This window comes from Pavona decussata, unplaced genomic scaffold, assembly GCF_977016875.1.
Source record: "Pavona decussata unplaced genomic scaffold, jaPavDecu1.1 SCAFFOLD_249, whole genome shotgun sequence".
Lineage (NCBI taxonomy): Eukaryota > Metazoa > Cnidaria > Anthozoa > Scleractinia > Agariciidae > Pavona > Pavona decussata.
Window position 1 is genome coordinate 338875 of NW_028145653.1, and position 18709 is coordinate 357583.

The 18709-nt window shown below is 36.7% G+C and overlaps 1 long non-coding RNA gene across 2 annotated transcripts in view; it reads left to right on the top strand.

Annotated features, from left to right (window-relative positions):
* LOC146457045 (uncharacterized) overlaps window positions 1-18709 on the top strand; it is a 26688-nt gene continuing 7979 nt past the window's right edge. Inside the window, exons 1-4 of one of the 2 annotated variants that reach the window (XR_014858622.1) lie at window positions 1-169; window positions 6724-6806; window positions 8177-8242; window positions 8820-8901. This is a non-coding gene — a long non-coding RNA (uncharacterized LOC146457045). Of the gene's footprint in view, window positions 170-6723; window positions 6807-8176; window positions 8243-8819; window positions 8973-18709 lie in introns of those variants that run through there. The other variant, XR_014858621.1, reaches the window with a different exon arrangement.

Consider the following 18709-nt stretch of genomic DNA (forward strand, 5'->3'; position numbering starts at 1 on the left):
TATGAGCTCCCTGAAGCACCGTGCGTATTAGCTCATAATCAATATGGCCGCTTGTCATTCACGAAAAGGACTGTTTGACTGCTCCATGGACATAAATCTTTCTCCTGCATTGGTTTAATAGGACTGGCTGGCTGGACATGAGCTTATATGAGGAACGGAGAGTTGGCCGGTAAGTAACTTAGAGTTTTGAATTTCTCTTGTTCAGCATAAGCTATAAAACGGTCCAACATAATTTCCCGGGGGGGGGGGGTATTCCCCTATATAAGGTATATAGGTATGTGCCGCCCCAAAGGGTATGGTTTTTGAGCCGTTTTGGTCTGAAAAAAGGTAAAGATTTTGACAATAACGGTCTGAAATAGGGTCGGGATTTGAAGACCCGGGCGGCACACCCCCACCAAGAATTCCGAGGAGTACCCCCCCCCCCCCCCCCCGGGCCCGGGGGCATAATTTGTTGTACAACGTAAACATTCTGTATGTAAAGAATATTGCACGCGTGGCTAAGCTTCATTTAACAACACTCAAACATTCATCCAGCAAAATATGTTGGTCAAACATCATGTAATACGGTATGTTAAACGTTGCAACATTGTTGAACCAACAAATTAATTTTAAAATGTTTTATAACAAATTATGTTAGAATGTTTAGTCGTGGTCTAAACTTATTTTGGAATTAATTGATTCAAACTAAGGCTAATGTGTAAAAAACCTGGCAGTGACTTAGGCCCAGTTCATATGCTAGTACAATTAAGTCTGGCTTTGTGGCAGGTTTATTTTACAGGTCATTGGTCACAACTGCATGTCACTGTGACAATAATAATGTATATAAACAAGCTTAACAGGGTCTCCTAGCCGTAAACTCCATGCTAAAAATCTAATTCAAGCCTAGGGTACACTAACTCTCTTGGTTATATACCAGTACAACAATGACCAATACTTGTGACCTGTAAAAGAGACCTGTCCTAGATTTGGTGCGACAAGAAGATTCAGACAGCTTACCACATGCCATAAAGATAAACTTTTTGCATGACCTTTGGTATCTGGGGACCCAGGTACAATTGGTAGAGTTTTCCCTTTGATGCATTTTTTACTCATTATAGTGTGGTCACTTCTATTTTCTTTTATTTTCACTTGTGCCGGTGTGGCAACGAGTCAAGGTTTCTGCTCTGATTTTTCCTTTTTTTGTTTTTGCATACTGTTTGTGCATGGCCACATTATAGGTATATCTGGGTACAAGGGGTATATCTGGGTATGTTTTGCACTTCGTGATTCACCATTGTTTTGTATGGAGAAGCATGACACATTTTGGGTTCTTTTCAATAATTGCTGTTTTACATATGTGTTTGCTCTCAATTCATGTACATAATGGTAGAATGAACTTTGTTCTTATGTATTGAACTTGAGTGGAGAAGCAAGCTACAAATTCAAGCGAGAGACGCTGTAGCTTTCACTGCTAACTATAATTTTTTCGCTGAAGTATATTAAATACTTTGTGCTAGACCATTTCTGCCGAAGAAGAACATTGCCTACTTATCACTATAGAAAATGTCAATTTAAGCTCATAAAATCTAAGTGTATTCAATCGGACTTAAAATAAAAAGAAACATACACATCAGAACATTTCACTGCATTTACTGTCAGTTAACAACAATCAATCTTTATTTGTACTCACTCTTGCTCAAAAATAAAATTACAACAAAGAAAATATTAAAAGAAATAATTAGAGTACTGGCTGCCTGGAGAAACCAAGGGGGGCTAGCGGAGCCAGGCAGCCAGTTGACATCAGTATTAAATAGAAATAAAATACAGGGCAGCAAGAAAGCTGAAGCACAAATGCACATATAAAAAGAAAAAGAGGAGAGCAAAACGCTAATTCTACGCTATGAGGGAAGCCTAGAATAGTTAAATTTAAATATGAATACAAAACAGTAATATAAGAAGAGCACACAATAGCTATGGCAACTAATAACAAGCTATATATTAAACTATAACAGAAAATTACAGCTGCAGTTAATTACATATGAGTTTCACTTCAATGATGCAAGTGAACAATTAAGCACAATTACATGTATTGCCGAAAGCTCCTCTCCTCTGTATCGTGCATTTTGAAAATTCTATGGATGAAAATTGTTTAAAGAAGAAACAAAAGACGCATAAAATGTCTGACACACCAACTTAAGGTTACTTATGGGGAAGAAAGGTCGAATTTTTCTCAAATAATTTTTTTTAGATAATTGTTAAAACAAGAAAGGGATGCAAAGTTTCGTGAAAACAGCCGTTAGAAATATTAAAAAGAACGCAAGCTATCTAAAAAACAAAGGTTTGTAGGAAAAGCGCTGAGCGAGCGAAGGTGTCATAATCCAATTTATGCGGGCTGTGTTGAGATATTACGCGGCAAAATTTACCCACGATCTTGAATTACCGGCAAATTTGCATATTTTTGTTTACATCGTGTTCATCGCAAGGTCACGGCATTGTATGTAAAATTTTCCTGTGATACAGCGTTCCTTTTTGGATTCAAGCATTGCGTAAAAGGTTGTTATGAAGAAAGCGAAACTAGAAAAGTCACCTTGGGTGACAGTTAAGAAAAAATCGGGCCCCAAGAAGGTCGAAAAATCATTTGACGAAACCAAAAAACTTCAGCTGGCAGAGAGCCACAAGGGTTCTTGGGACAACCAGTCAGATTTTCTATAACTGCCTTGGCAGTAGAGAAATTCAAGGAACGAGAAATTGGATAGTGGAGAGTCGAACATCAGTTGGGAGTCCGAAATCGAAGATGCCGGCGACAATCCAGCCACTTTCGCCGTTGTTGACTGGCTGAAAATAAGCAGCGAACCTCAGCACGCAGCCTCGTGTACTGATAGCGGTGAGAAGTGCGTGTCTCGTGTCAACTCCGCTGGGGCTGCCAGTTTCATGCTCTGCGTCTATCTGCCGTTTTCTTCTTTGTTTTGGTTTAGCCGGTGGCTTTCTCGCACCTGACTTAACTTTTCCCATAACGACATCGCTTTTACATAATATTACAGTAACACTAAATGCTTACAGAACTCCCCAGGGAATGCTTCTTTGTGTTTGATTGGCCGGCGGCGTGAGCACGTTGACAAAAATTTTAACGAGGTGCGAAAACTCGGAAAATGTTTCGAGGCCGAAAACACGGCTTTTGTTTTTGGGCGAATTCCCCATCTTCAAATGAGTTAATAGGGTATGTAGATTTGCCAGATTTCAACGAAATTTGGCCAAAATGGTCATCAGATATTAATGCATCAAAGTGTGTCAGGCTTTTACGAAATTCAAAATATTTTTCCCGTGACGTGTTAACATCTGAGGGGACTACAAAAATTTTCCATTGTCCATCTTTAAGATGGGTTTTCTCACAAACCGATAGGAATAAAGAAAAAGCCTGACACACTTTGTTAGCCTATTATCTCCTGATTGATATTGTGCAGTCTGTTTGATTTTGCGCCTTTACGTGAGAGGGGGTAATTCAGTTAAGTACACGTCGCTAGTATTGAGTTTGCAGGCCTCTGAGCGCTTATGTATCCACCAAAATAAAAAAAAACATTCATTTGATATTTTCGCAAACTTCAATTTATCAGCTTTACAGTGATATATAGTTTTCCGTGGTTTTATCGAAAGCAGCGCGCGTACGCTAGATTTCCCTGAAGGCACTCGCGAAACATGGAAGTAACCTTAAATTGAGTAAATTTGCAAATTACCAAAATAAAGTAGCAATAAATAATTTTAAATTATAACCAATCCTGCCTTTAACCTGTTTTTGTCTAAAAGCGACCATTGGGTTTTTGATGTGCAAGTCTTTTACCTTACACATTCTTTGGTTTTATTGTGTCTGCTGAGAGGTAAAGGCGACTATTGTTTCACCTTAAGAATAGAAATTCTTGATGTTTTTTTAAATTTTTTAGATGGATGACATGTATGCTTCCTGGAGAGCAAAATAGATAAGCCTAATTTACCTGTCACGCAAAATTATGCAGACAACAAACTTTCTTATCTTAGTATTTTAGTGGTTCTAAAGAAAGTCAAAATAATGCTTGTTTAGACTCAAAATCTGTGTTTTCATCCTCGACCAAAACAACATTGCAATTCACTGTTGCACTCTAAGAATGACAATGTATCATGAAAAATCATATGATTACTGCCGATGTCCAGTTTTTATATCACTGCTCAAGACAATCTAGTCAATTTGAATTTTTGAATCTGTCAGAGTTTGTCACCCTATAAGTAATCACCGTTATTTGTACAACACAAGTATAGGCTTCACATAGCCTCTTGTTGACATAAATTTTGATTTCTTTCACCTTGAGAGAAACATTTGCTTCAAAACGATAAAAGCACACATTGGCCATGCACTTTTTTTGAAGGTCGTTGTTGAGTATGAGAAACCTAGTCTGTGACAAGTCAGACGGAGATAGGGCATTACATGTTTTGTGACACTTGAGTAATACAGGTTAAAAAAACATTTTTAGCAGAAGACAGTATACCATTTTAGTCTTCTTCTTAAAAGATACTTGTTAAAAATTTCACCAAACTTTCACTATTACAGTACTGGCTCCAGGAATGGCAGCATTACACGCATGTATCGTGTGTAAATCCGCTGTGTTGCTAGCAATTTACACACAAATTACATGCACACCACATGTGAGTAAAAAAATTACACGCAAATGGGTGTAAATAATTACATGCAAATTCTACACTTTGCGTGTAATATGTAAAAGAGAGGGAAGGTCAAGCACTTACTTTTCATGAAAAGTCTCCACTTTAGTTGAATCTTTAAAGTTCAGCATTATTAATTGACCATTTTTATTCACAAAATTTCCGGCAAATCTGTCTTTAGAATGCCCCACTCAGTTAGCATGGTCTGCTGGATGATGTTTCTGCTTCTTTTTACATTTTGCTTTGATTTTGTGTAGCGGTTGAATTGTAAGGAATTGTTCCTAAAAATATGTAAGAGGTGCAAGCGCAGTGATAAGTCCATTGTTAGAAAAGTGCACATTTTGCAAAAAGATATTTCTCTCCCATTCTGACTTTCAATTCACTTCATGCAGTATGTGATGATGTTAATCTTGTAACTTGAAATTTTTGTTTCTGCTTTGTAAATTTTCTGGGCCCAGTTGTTTGAAGCCCGATTAAGCTAATCCTGGGTTGACGTGAACTTTGATTCGAGTTTAATTGCAAATCAATGAAGGCTCTCCCCAAAATATTTTTGTTCCTCAGCTTTCACTTGTACTTTTCTTTACCAATAGTTTAAAATTAGCTTTTAAAAACATTTTTAATACGTGAGATGAAAAGCGCGGATAATTTTTAATCGTGGACAATATAAGCCTAAATCGGCTTTTGAAAAAAACCGGGCCCTGGGTTGTGTTTACAATCCATAAACTCGATCTATTGAAATGAAATTTGCCTCCGCAACAAAAAAAATGTTCGTAATAATCGGATATTTCAGTCAAAAGTCATGCTCTAACTCCAGGAGGTATTTTTAGCAGCCGCCAGACACTATGTAAAGCTGACCAATAAAGAAGCATTGGTTCCCACAAGTGCAAAACAAACATCAAAGTTGCTTGTGGTTGTTACAAGACCTTTGCCACCTGTCATTTCTATCAATTTCTACCAAATTCTTTCAAGTGCATCTCCACTGGTTATTTTTCAATACAACCTGCCCCTGACCTCATACTGTACTTGAGGATTATTGGTTTGGGGAGTCAGTGAATGTTGATACATAGACTTTTGATATATAAAATAACTAATTTGTACATGTAGTTAAACTTATACAAAGCATCAGTTTTAGCCCCATTCACACTACAGAAAATTTTTGGCATGGCTCGGATAAAAATGGTACGTGTACCAAGAAATATATCACTGATGTCCTGTTTACACAGGGTTTTTTTCTGCCGTGCTAAGCACTGTGAGAAATTTTTTTGGTATGGGTAAAAGGCTCAACATCTTGGGTAGCGTTCACGATTATTCCTTAGGGTACATTGTGGCCAATGGCTTATTTCATTCAAACATAGCAGACAAGAAGTATTTGGGGTGTCTACTTCTAAAAGGCCACACATCTTGTTTCAGGGGCATCAAATTTCAGTCTCTTCCTGTTCTTTTCAGAATAATAGAAAAAGGCGAAGATACAAAATGTTCATTGTAATAGCAGCAATGCTGGCTTGTAACTGTCCTATCGAGTGACGATTTTGAATGTTAACATGCAGTGGTCACTGGTTTGAGATGCTGGAAACAGTATTCACGGACACCAAGTGTATTCCTTTACTTCATTTTCTTTCCAAGAGTGACCACAAAATTTTCTTGGCGACTTGCTTGTTGCTCAGCCCACGGAATTACTAAACATGCTCCAACAAATGGTGCTGACCAAAGTGACAAAGGCTCGTCAGGAAAAAATTGGTTTTGCATGGTCAATCGTGATTTTGGGAACAGGTACTAATTTCACCCATGCTCGGACTACCTTTTCAGAAGGGCCAAGCACGGGTGAAATTTTGGTTTGGCAAAATCATTTACACTACAGAATTTACCCAAGCTGAACCTCTTTTTTTTCTTTAAACACGTACCATTTTTGTCCAAACCGTGCCAAAAATTTTCTGTAGTGTAAATGGGGCTTTTGGTGCCAAGTGTATCACGAAAAATTACTGCAGATCAGTTCTGAACTTTCTAATTTTCAATAGCTGACTAATTATATTATTAACCATGCACTATATTTCTATGCAGGATTAAAGAAACCTTCAGATGCCAGAATCAAGCAAGCAACCAGAGCCTAAAATCATCTGAAACAGGATTATAAACAACCACAGGTAAGGAAACTTATTTCACTTACAGAGCTATGCAAAGAGATTGTCATGAAAAAACATTGTTCAAGTAAGAGAAGGGGCTTAAATACTTGTACATAGGCTCTAAACCTTCTTGGGGTTATAGTGCAACTTTCGTGTGGTTTATTACAGTGCAAGGACTTCAACAGGGGCCAGCCAAGGTTTTTTAACAAAGAATTTCGACTTTGTGGTTTTAAAAGCCAATCAGATTCATTCCTTAATTTAACTTAGCAGTGAGAACAGATCAGACACAACCTGTAGATCCTATAAAAATACCCGTATCCTGGCATCCTGAAGCGACCACGACCAAACCTCAGGATTTTTTGATCGGTCGAAATTTATAAACAATTTGAAAACAAGAAATCCTGTGAGTGAAAGAATAGGAAATTCCATAGTGCACTAAATCTTCCTTTGGTGTTAAAAAATGAATTTACATACAGCCGAACACCTCATGCATTTCTATCTCCTGGCACAAAATGTAAACGTTCAATTGACTTTAACGATCCAAGGCAATTCCGTGGGTGAAAGGCTAAGGGTAAAATAGGAAACTTAAACTACTCAATAAATTTCATTTTAGCCCAGTGTGAGTGATAAGATTGATTCACCGGAACAAACTTAAACACTGAAAATTTGCTTGAGAGTCCAGTGCACCTTACTGAGTACCTTAATGCCTGACACATTTCTATAATTTACATTCACTTGTATACAGCCAAAATAGCAACTTTAGCAAGATTGAAAACGTCTTCTGATGTTATAAAACATTGACAGAAGCCATCATTTAAATGTAGAAAGGAATTACCATGCTGAAAAGACTGGCAAGATTTAGGTCACGTCCTAGGCAACCAAAACAGTTTATATTGTATCAAGTTTCATTCGGCAAGAACACGATGCGAGGAAAACAAAATACAGAGGTTCTGGGAATAAAAACTGGATGCTTCTTTTGTTGATTGGCAACCACGTAAAACCACCTGAAGAACATACACTTCCATCTTTGACTTGCTTCATGTATCGAAAGGAATCAGAGTGAGTGTGTAATTTAATTGGTTTGCGTGTTAAGCAAATAACTTTATACATGTTGATAATGCATTCCGGCAATGCAGCATGGCGTCCGCATAGTGTAGTTTGATACAAGCACTGCTTTACGGTTACCACTATTCACTTCTGCAATCACGAGTTGGCTCACAGGAGCCTTTGATTCTATGTTACGAGAACCAGGTTTAGCTCTTTTTTTGGTCTGACTACTCACGACTTGACCTTTATCTCTGAAAGAGACTAACAAAAACCATGTGTTTCAGATCTGTCCATTACTACTTCACTTCCAGATGCTGATCCTCTATTTAATTCTTTCTCTCCAGGTAAATTTCAGATGAGGGATGAGAAGTCATGAAAGACGCTTCAACCTAGAATTACTGTCTAAAGAGGTGAGTTGGTTATTTATAAAAGAGAAATTTATAACTACTCTTTGGCGAGTCATTATTGGTTTGTTTAAGCAAAATCACTTAGTTTGCATTCAATTGGCCCTATTTCAGAATGGGAATACATATAATGATTTCTAGAAATCCCTCATAAGAGTTACTGAAATGCAAAGCAGTGTTTAAATTATCCGCAAAAGTTTGGAAATTCCTAAATTCACTTAAAAAGAGAAATCTAACAGCTATCCCGCTTATTCTTATTCCAGAATATGGACAATTAAATAGCCACCATTGTAGCTTAATGTGCGTCCGATTGGCCCTATTCCAGAATGAGAATATTTTTTTTTTTACGTACAAGGTTGTTACTTTTAATCCAAAATGTGTTCAATTGAATACGATCTTAGACTAGGAACACAAAATAACCAAATTATAGATCCGACATACATCGTAGACTGGGCATGCTAAACTGAGACACTCTTAAATTGCTGACCCTACACATCTCAAAACAGTTTAACCTTTCATTACAATGCTGTCTTTGTCTTACTACATTTAGTGATTGATATGTTTTTGTTCTCTTTCTATAAAGGATCCAAGGAATTTTCAGATGTCAGATTCAAACAAGCAGCAAAGATGATCATCTCTGTAACTGGGCAAGCAAGCAAGTAGAGGTAGAGAAACTCATTTTACTTTATGAAGCGTAATAGGACTATCATATTTACTCACTGTTGTGCCATACAAATTTGAACAAAATACAATGCAAGGTTTAAAGGTTAAAAAGAATGCAGCTTAGATGCGAGCAAATCTGTGTATTTTGTTTTTCTTGGAAAATTAATAGTCCAGTATTACATGTATGCTGCAGTTAAAATGTGGGGACAGGGGTTATAGCTGGGATGTGCATGCAGCTAAGGGTAACCACAGGAATATGGCCTAGGCGTGTGAGTTAATGCGGTAGTTTATGCTCCAGTTTCGTTTCTTTTTTATAAGCAGCCAAACAACTACAACAAAGTTTTGTTTTCAAGATACAGTGCAATCACAGATATAAAGAAGCCAGTATCGAATATATTTTTCAGGAGAGAAAATGGGAAAGCAGAAATTGCCCATCCAAAAAGTTAGAACTAATAAACAGCACCATGCTCCATATGAAAGGTCACAGTTTAGGATTTTGTGATGAAACTATCAGGCGTTTTGTTTTCTCTTTTCTAAAGAATGGCTTACCCTTTTATGCAATGATCTTTACGATAACAAATGATTAAAAAAGATTGTCCGTTTATCCTCATCCCAAAATATGGCCAATCCAGCACAATCTTTTTAGGGGTTATAGCTGGGATGTGCATGCAGCTAAGGGTAACCACAGGAATATGGCCTAGGCGTGTGAGTAAATGCGGTAGTTTATGCTCCAGTTTCGTTTCCGTTTTTTATAGGCAGCCAAACAACTACAACTTTTATGCAATGATTTTTATGATTAAACAAGATTGAGGAACAAGTGATTATGCATAGAAATCTTAGGCTGGTTGTCTATTTTTCATTAAGAGTTTTGAGGAAGGGGTGCTATTTCTCAGTGTACTTGATGTAATTATCTTTCTCACAGAGGCTGTCATTTTTCAATAAGAGTTTCCTGTAGCTCTCTTTGAACTTTGTACTCTCCCGTAGCTTAGTGGTAGGGCATCTGAATTAGTAATCAAAAGTTCTTAGGTTCGACTTCTGCTAGGAGCACAGCTCAGATCAATTGCCTTTTTCCGAGTATGCCTGTGTCACTCACTGAATCATTCTCAAGTATTCCTATTATAGCTTCACAGTAGCTCCAAATATTGCAAAGTAGAAATCATGGACTTTTATGATTGTCTCCAAGTTTGATCAAATGTTGCCTGTTTCTCAGCTTTAATTGGAGATTCTGATGTTGAGGAATTTCCATATCTACCCCCCCTCCCCCCCCCCCCCAAAAAAAAGGCTAGAGGGCTAGGCTATTCCGGTCCGTTTATCCTCATCCCAGAATATGGCCAATCCAGCACAATCTTAAAGTTAAAGACAATTTCTTGTTGCTACTCCTTGATAGTTTTCTGTGTAGAATCTGTAAATTGAATTGAGTGCATATTGAATAAATGTTGAGATAGAGAAATGCTGTCTTATTTTCAATATTTTATTTCTTAGTGCAGATTTAACTATACACCATTTTGCATTCAATTCATGTTGAGAAATGCATCCTCTGTGAAAATGGTATTCAGAATTTTTAAAACGGCTTGTACCATTTCAAGTAGTAATTTGTCAGACTTTCAACTGATGATGGAGAACAATTTATCAGTAAACATATATACATGTATGGTGAACAGGACATTTGTGTGTTTTCAGTTAGGCTGGTTTTACTGATTTTTTTTAGTGGTTTTTGTAAAACATGTATTCAAAAGGTGTAAAAATGACTTCGGTCTATTGGTCTATTCTCTGACCTGCTTAAAGTTTAAATATTGTCATTTTGCCATTTTTCACTGAATAAGGATTTTAAGGTTACCCTGTACCTTCCCAGGTGTCTCGCATTTAAGCGATGTAGCGCGTCCAGTTTAAAATGTAGATGCCCGTAAGCGACCACCCATAATGTATATGTGGTTGCTTACGGGAGGTGGTGGCTTACAGAGGTCAGACCACGGGGGGTCTAAATTTCGGGTAATGTACTATGGTAATTGCGGAGACCTAATCCTTTTGTCAGTGCTTATCAAAACCCAAAGTAATACAGTATCTGATCTAGAGCGCGCCATTGCGGGATATGCGCAGTTTGAGCAAAAAATGTCCACTTCAAATTCGTTGCCTGGGTCATTTTGGCACACTTCAAATTTTGTGGATGCAAGGAATTTGTGATTTCTCCTTGTTCAAAATCTTTTGAAAGCAATATCCCGTTTAAAATTTGGGGAGAATGCAAAAACGAGAACCCAAATGCGGAGAATCCTATTCGAGTCGTCTGACATAATCAAAATGGCCGTCATACTCCAGGTCCCTGGAAACTAGTATAAGTAATCGCTATAGGGGGTTTAATTCATTGAAACCCACGTGCTTGTAAAATGGTGACTGATCGAGCTGAACAGGGTCATGTCAAAGCAAAGAAAGATTTCGGTGTATGACATTTGCAGACTGCAGACCGCAGAATGCAGACTGCAGACTGTAAATTGTTTTCTCCAATTGTAATTTGCGTACAGGATACCTTGACTCACAACAGCCTCCTAAGCTAAATTACGTATATGATTAATTTGAGGAGCGGAGTTTATCGATAAAACATCAAAACTTGCTAAAAATGACGTTTTTTTACATGTCTTTCTGAGATATGTATATTAAATGGCAGTGTACGTGAATTTTCAATGTTTTATGAATCTTACGATTAATTCCCATAGAAATCCTTATTTCGAGAAGGCTTTTGTGACTGTGGGACCCTGTGGTACCGTTATTCCCAGGCTTCTAAGAAAATAAAAGAAAACATGGCGATGGTGTGGCTCGTTTAATTTCTCTTTTTCTCATCGGGAACCCGAGCAATTGGTTTCTGAAGGAAGCATACTAAGTAAGGAAAAGACATTCCTAGTTTTGAGAAAAAATGAAGAAGAAGCAGTACTGCAGGAAATGAGTAAAAATCTTCACATCGAAGTATCGATCGGTAAGAGCGCCTGGTACATTTTGGGCTGTAGAAAGCATAAGCATTAATTCTTATGTTTCAATGCGTATTATTTTACAATTAGCCGTCTGCAGTCTGCAAATGTCATACACCGGAAAGATTTCAGCATTTTTTGGCTAAGGTCAACCAGAATACAATTTTAAAAACGCAGAAACCGATGAAGCTGAGCCTGGAAAAGATCAGGGGAGTGAACCAAAAGCTAAAGTTGCAAAGCGAAACTTTCAAGATACCTGGCTTGAAAAATACAATTACGATCCACCGAAGGGTATGTTCTGTTCGTGTTGCTAACAATCAGGTAAATCCAATCCTTTCACCAGTGGTTGCATAAACTATAGGACTTTAACACTAGTTCGCCATATTGAAAGTCAAGACCACCGAAATGCTCTTCAAGAGATCGAAATGGCCGAAAATACATTTGTTAATGACTAAACTTGCTCTTCTCTATAAACAGAAGTTGTACATTTATTTTGATGATAACAATACTGTAGGAAAGTGATTCTAAAACCAGATTGGTTTTTCATATTAAATAGAATACAAATTTAGTGTCCCTTAAAAAACTGAAATGTCCCCCTGAAAATTGTTGACTGGGACACATTGTCCCCCTCGATGGAAATCCTAGATCAGACACTGGTAATAATTTTTCTTTAGACTGCCTGATTTAGGAGCAAACAGTAAACAACAGTTTTGCAATGTTACATTTCAAGCCCAAAGCATCTACTACTTTCGCATTTGTTTGTTTGTCACAATCCAGTTGACGTTCTTTATCGCCACAATTTTTTTGTTGAGTAATACAAGGTTGAGAGAGTCATCACCGGTCATGCATGCTATTTACAAGATAAGAGAGTTTCTTTCCTACAATGGATTCAACCTGATTAAAGTTTATTTCAGTGTACACTATAGTGCATGTGTATGTTAGAAGCTATTTCGGAAGACACTTCTAGTAGCTCCGGCTGTGAGATTTTAATATATACGGCATCCGCTGTAATGATGTGGGCCAATATGTTACAGCGACACATTTTACAATTTCTGCCTGTGAGAGATACAGCAGATTGTGTGTCAAATGGCCGCCTACGGGAGGTTAAAAACAAATGAAAAATAATTTTAAACAAACATCTCTAAAAGTGGTCGCTTACAAGAGGTGGTCGCCTACAAGAGGTTCCATCTATAGTGATTTGACTTGAAAACTTTTGGTATTTTTGAAAAGTGGTCGCTATTGAGAGGTGGTCGCTTATGAGAGGTGGTCGCAAAGGGAGGTTCGACTGTATCAAATTAAAGCTTATAGAGCTGGCTATCAAACTATACCAAGAATTTTGAAATAAAATGAATTGTCGAATTTTTCACGACCTCTAAATGCGAGCATCCGAATCACCTTTTTAAAGCTACAAGTCAAAGCGAATTTTGTTTTTCGCTAAATTAATTTGCTCCTCAGTTTCCGGACCCAAAGGGCTATAAAAACATGTCTGCATTTTGCCATATTCAATTGCAATGAAAAGTTATAGAGCATTTTTTGAAATAGAATGACAAAAATGAGGAGTGATCGTACAAAAATCGCTCTCGGAGAAAAAATATTTCGAAAGAAAAAATTCGCAGACATGTTTTTGTTGTTTATATGTTAAACTAGCTACTGTCAAAATTTGAAGGCAAACGAACAATTTTTTTTTTTAGTTTTAGCTCTTTGAAGTGGCTCCTCCAAGTGAAAAAATTGATTTGAGAAAACAGGGCTAAAAATTCGGTAATTCATTTTATTTCAAAATTCTTGGTTTAGTTTGATAGCCAGCTCTATAAGCTTTAATTTGTTATAAGGGTTCAGGTATCTACAGTTTAAACCGGATGCGATACATGGCTTGGACGCGAGACTCCTCTGAAGACACCTCTGAAGGTATAGGGTAACCTTAAGACGAACAAGCAGTTTTGATTTCATTTATTTTAATTATTTATTTTATGGAACAGCTTTTTCTGTTTTGACAACAAGTTCTGGCATTTGAAATGATTTTCTCCTAAAAGCTTCTTCTTTGTCTGCTTTCATGTTGTTAGAATGTGGAGTTGAACATCATGTACAATTTTTTTATGAAAACTACATGTATATGCAGGCCACATTAAAAAATTTAGTCAGCTTTTAATAAAATTTTGGTGTTTAGGATTGATTCTAAGTGATTCTTAATTAGTTGTTTTTACTAAAATTTCAGCTTTCACTAAAGGCATTGAGACTAATAATAATTTTTCAAATGAGCAACAAAGATTCCTTGTGCAGAGCAATGAATTCTATCTCGGTTGCAGCCCAAGAATGATGATGATGTTAGTTTTTGGTGAAATTTGAAATAATGTTTACGTTCTCAGAGTTAGGCCAAATGTCATCTTCAGTGTGAATTCAAGACTCGATCGCACAATCTCAAGTGAAACCCAATGTTAGGCAATCTGCAGATCAACCCTGTTTCATTTTAATTTTGCCTGATAATCTTTGTCTCTTTGTTTGTTTTGTCTCTCTGAGTTCAAGACTGGACTTTTAGGGATTTTCTGGTCTTTTTCTACCTCAGTTGGCTATAGAGAGTGAAGTTCAAAAACCATCATGATGATTTCTCAGTAAATTTACTGGCTGCCTGGAGCCATTGTGTTTGGCCTGTAGTCTTGCTTTCACAAATCTAAGGATTTTCTGATTCTTTTTACTGTTGTAAGGTCATGTTGGGAATTAAGTTTGCCGTGCACTCTTCAGTGTTTTTGTTATATGTGTCTGTTTATCAGTTTGTCAGTTTTTGTCAAATTGATTTTCCTGGTCAGTTTACATGCCTGATAAGAAAGAAAGCTATTTTAGTGATGTTCAAAAGTGGCTGGTTTTCGATGTGTTAGGGAGACTAGCTATTTCATAGACCATACATCAGTACTCTTGTTATGTATTTTCATGTTTTGATGAATATTGTTACATGTCTGTTTGAAGATTAGGATTGAGACATGATTTCAAAGTGACTTAAGCTGGTCTATTTCCATGCATGCAATATTAATCCTATTCAGCCTGGTTTGCAGGGGCATGTACTAAAACGAAACTACCGAAACAAACGAAACAAAAAGTATTGAAACAACCAAAAGGAAACGAAACAAAATGAAAACAGCAGAAGGAAACGAAACCTCCCTTCTTTACTTAGAAGTGGGTACGAACTGGAGCCCAATCGAGGCCCAGTTTATCTCGGTCACCCAGTGGCGCGAAAACTTGTTTTTCCCCGCGTCTCGTGAAAGTGCTATAGCTATGGAGGAGGACTGCCAAGACTCCAAAAACTCACAAGATTTGGCGAAAATGTCTATTTTTATTCTGCAATTGATGTAGAACATGCCTTCTCATTGAAAACGTGGCTAAATAACTATGAGAATAAAAAAGAAAGACTTACTTTGGTCGACAACTCGCACCCAGAGTAGCAAAAAATAGTGATCGTAGCAGCAGCAAATATTGTCCGATAACAACTCCAATGGCAGCAGAATCAAAATATGTTTTTACCTTTGCTGCGTGTCGTCTTTTATAAGAAAGTAGACATGCATTATGCATAGGGTGTTAATAAACGTAAATTTACTCCTATGGAGACCTTACGCATCTCCTTGCAGAAAATACTGAGCATGACGTAAGCCAAAAACCTACAAAATGTTTCTAGAAGGTTTCATATAATCACGTTCTTTAAACTTAAAATAAAGTTTAAACATTTACATTTCGTCAGTTTTCAGTCACGTCAGTGCAATTCAAGTTACAGATAAGAATCGGATGTGCTCTCTGTTTGACTTTTAGGCCTGCTTTATTTTTTCTTCTGTATAGAGCAGTACCTTGTCTTGTCTGTGTGACTCAGTTGAGCTTATTTTACCGCAAATTTAGCCAGTTCTTTCGGGGTCAAGCTTGTATTAAAAAATATTTAATTTGATGCCATTCAAATGTGACTTACAACGTGAAGATTGAGCCTAACAAATGACAATTTCTTACTGAAAGTTGTGTACACTATAATGCAGTTTTCACCTGTCACAATGTCTGTCACATTTTTCATCAGGTATTTAGTTCAGGTTCAATTAATTTTTCCAGTGAAGAGTTAAGGATGATTGTTTTCTTTTAAACACGGAAAAAACTTACCGTGTAGCCATTTGTATCTTTTTGGCAAGAGATGCAAACTTGAGGTACTCAATTTTGAAGTGAAAATACTATATCATTGTCAGTGTTTATTAATATAAATTTATATTGTTTCCTTGCTAGTTTGCAATGGGTTGTCAAGTTGATCTAGGCATGATTCCTCATTGAAAATTTCAAGCCATTTTTGAGCTTTTTATTTAAATTCTTCGTGTTCAGTTTTCAGGAAAACTTTGAATTTCAGGCATGATTACTAAGTGTTCAGCCACTATTTCGTTTAAGTTGAACAGATTTTAGTTTTCATTACTTGAGAATTTCAGAATAAGAGTTTTCTTTGTCAGTAAAATTTATCTGAGAACAATTTTCTTTGACACCTAATTGTTTACATGATTTGATGTTTCCATAGTGACAAGATTTTGACAGCCTTGTTTTTCGAACTTCTTTTTACCTTTTGTCCAAAAAAACTGTATCTTAGTTACGTTTACATATTTTTAAAGCATTTTAATTTAGATTTATTATTGTTTTTGATTTTTTTGAGTCAATTTGAACGCTTTTCCGAGGTTTTGGCCATGAAATCAAGAAATTGAAAATGATGGCTGGGAAGAAACGGTCACGTAATTACCACATCAAGTGACCTTATTGTCCTATTGTTTGAGCACTAAAGGAAACAGTTTGGGCATACAGTTTACCCTCCAGGCTTCATTGTCATAGTGTTAATGCTCTGGAAGTGACGAAGGGGGCTGATACCGATATTTAGGAACTCGGAAAAAAAAACAACTAGGCTGAACAGGGTTTGCAACATTCCTGAGTCTGTTCGCATTTGAAATGTTTAGCTTTTGTCAGTTTTCAGTTACGTCGAGTGCCATTTCTAGTTACAGATAAGAATCGAATGTGCTCTGTGTTTGACTCTTAGGCCTGCTTTAAAGAGTAGTACTTGTTGTCTGTGTGACTCAGTTAAGCTTATTTTACCGCAAATTTAGCCAGTTCTTTCTGGGCCAAGCTTGTATTAAATTTGATGCCATTCAAATGTGCCTTACAACTTGAAGATTGGGACTAAGAATTGACAATTTCTTAAATAAAAATTGTGTGTGCTATTATGCAGTTTTCACATCTTTCAGCACTGTCTGTCATTTTTCATCAGGTATTTAGTTCAGGCTCAAATAATTTTGCCAGTGAAAAGTTAAGGACGATTGTTCTCTTTCAAGTTATGGAAAAAATTTACAGTCAATAAAGGTTCTGTAAAATCTGTAACCATTTGTATCTTTTTGGCAAGAGATGTAAACTTGCGGTACTCAATTTTGAAGTGACAATACTATATCATTCGTGGTGTTTAATGGATTTTTCACATCTTTCAGTGCTGTCTGTCATTTTTCATCAGGGATTTAGTGCAGGCTCAAATAATTTTTCCAGTGAAAAGTTAGGGACGATTGTTCTTTTTCGAGTATGGAAAAAAATTACTGTCAAGAAAGGTTCCATAAAATCTGTGACCATTTGTATCTTTTTGGCAAGAGATGCAAACTTGCGGTACTCAATTTTGAAGTGACAATACTATATCATTCGTGGTGTTTATTAATATAAATATTGTTTCCTAACTAGTTTGCAATTGGGTTGTCAAGTCGGTCTAGGCACGATTCCTCATTGAAGAATTCAGGCCATTTTTGAGTTGTTTGCTTAAATTCTTTGCGTTCAGTTTTCAGGAAAATTCTGAATTTCAGAGACATGATTACTAAGTGTTCAGTCACTTGTTTGTTTGAGTTAATTAGATGTTGCTTTGTCAGTAAAATTTAATTGAGAGCAATTTCCTTTACACAGAATTGTTCATGTGATTTGATGTTTGCACGGCGACAAGATTTTGACAGCCTTGTTTTTCAAACTTTGTATTTTTCACCTTTTATGAAAAAAGTGTATTGTCGTTGCTTTTACATTTTTTAACCATTTTGATTTAGATTTTTTGTTGGTTTTGATTATTTTTGAGTCAATTTGAACACTTTTCTGAGGTTTTGGCCTTGAAATCGAGAAATCCAAAATGGCGAACTGAAGGTGGCGGCTGGAAAGAATCAATCACGTGATTGCCACATCATATGACCTTATGGTCCCATTTTGTGAGCACTAAAAAAAAACAGTTTGGGTATATAATTTACCCTCCAGGTTTCATTGTCATAGTGTTAATGATATTGAAGTGACGAGGGGGGCCGATACAAAGTGCCCCTCAGGTTTAGAAACTCAAAAAAAAAAAAAAAAAATCCCAGGCTGAACAGGGTTTGCAAAATCATTTGCAGGACATTCCTGAGTCTGCTTGCAGTTTAAATGTTTATCGTTGAAAAATTCGGGCTATTTTGGAGCTTTTTGTTTGAATTCTGCGTGTTCAGAGACATGATTACTAAGTGTTCGGTAACGAGTTCATTTAAGTTAAACAGATGATAGTTTTCATTACTTGAGAATTTCAAAAGTAGAGCTTCCTATGTCAGTAAAAGTGGAAGGCCATTTGTCTCTTCACGCTTGGTTAAATTCTGCAGGTAAATGAATTTCAATTTTCTTTACTTTCAGTTAGATTTTGCATATTTACCAGTTTCTATGAGGATTTTATTGTCACTTGAGACGTGTTTTCTGAACGAAAATTTGAAGTTATCACGCCACAGATTTTTTGTGGTCCGTAACTCTAATTTGGTGCAAAAGATGTCCCCGAGACGTTTTCTATCGTTTAGTCCACAGCATTCCAACCAGACGCTTGTTT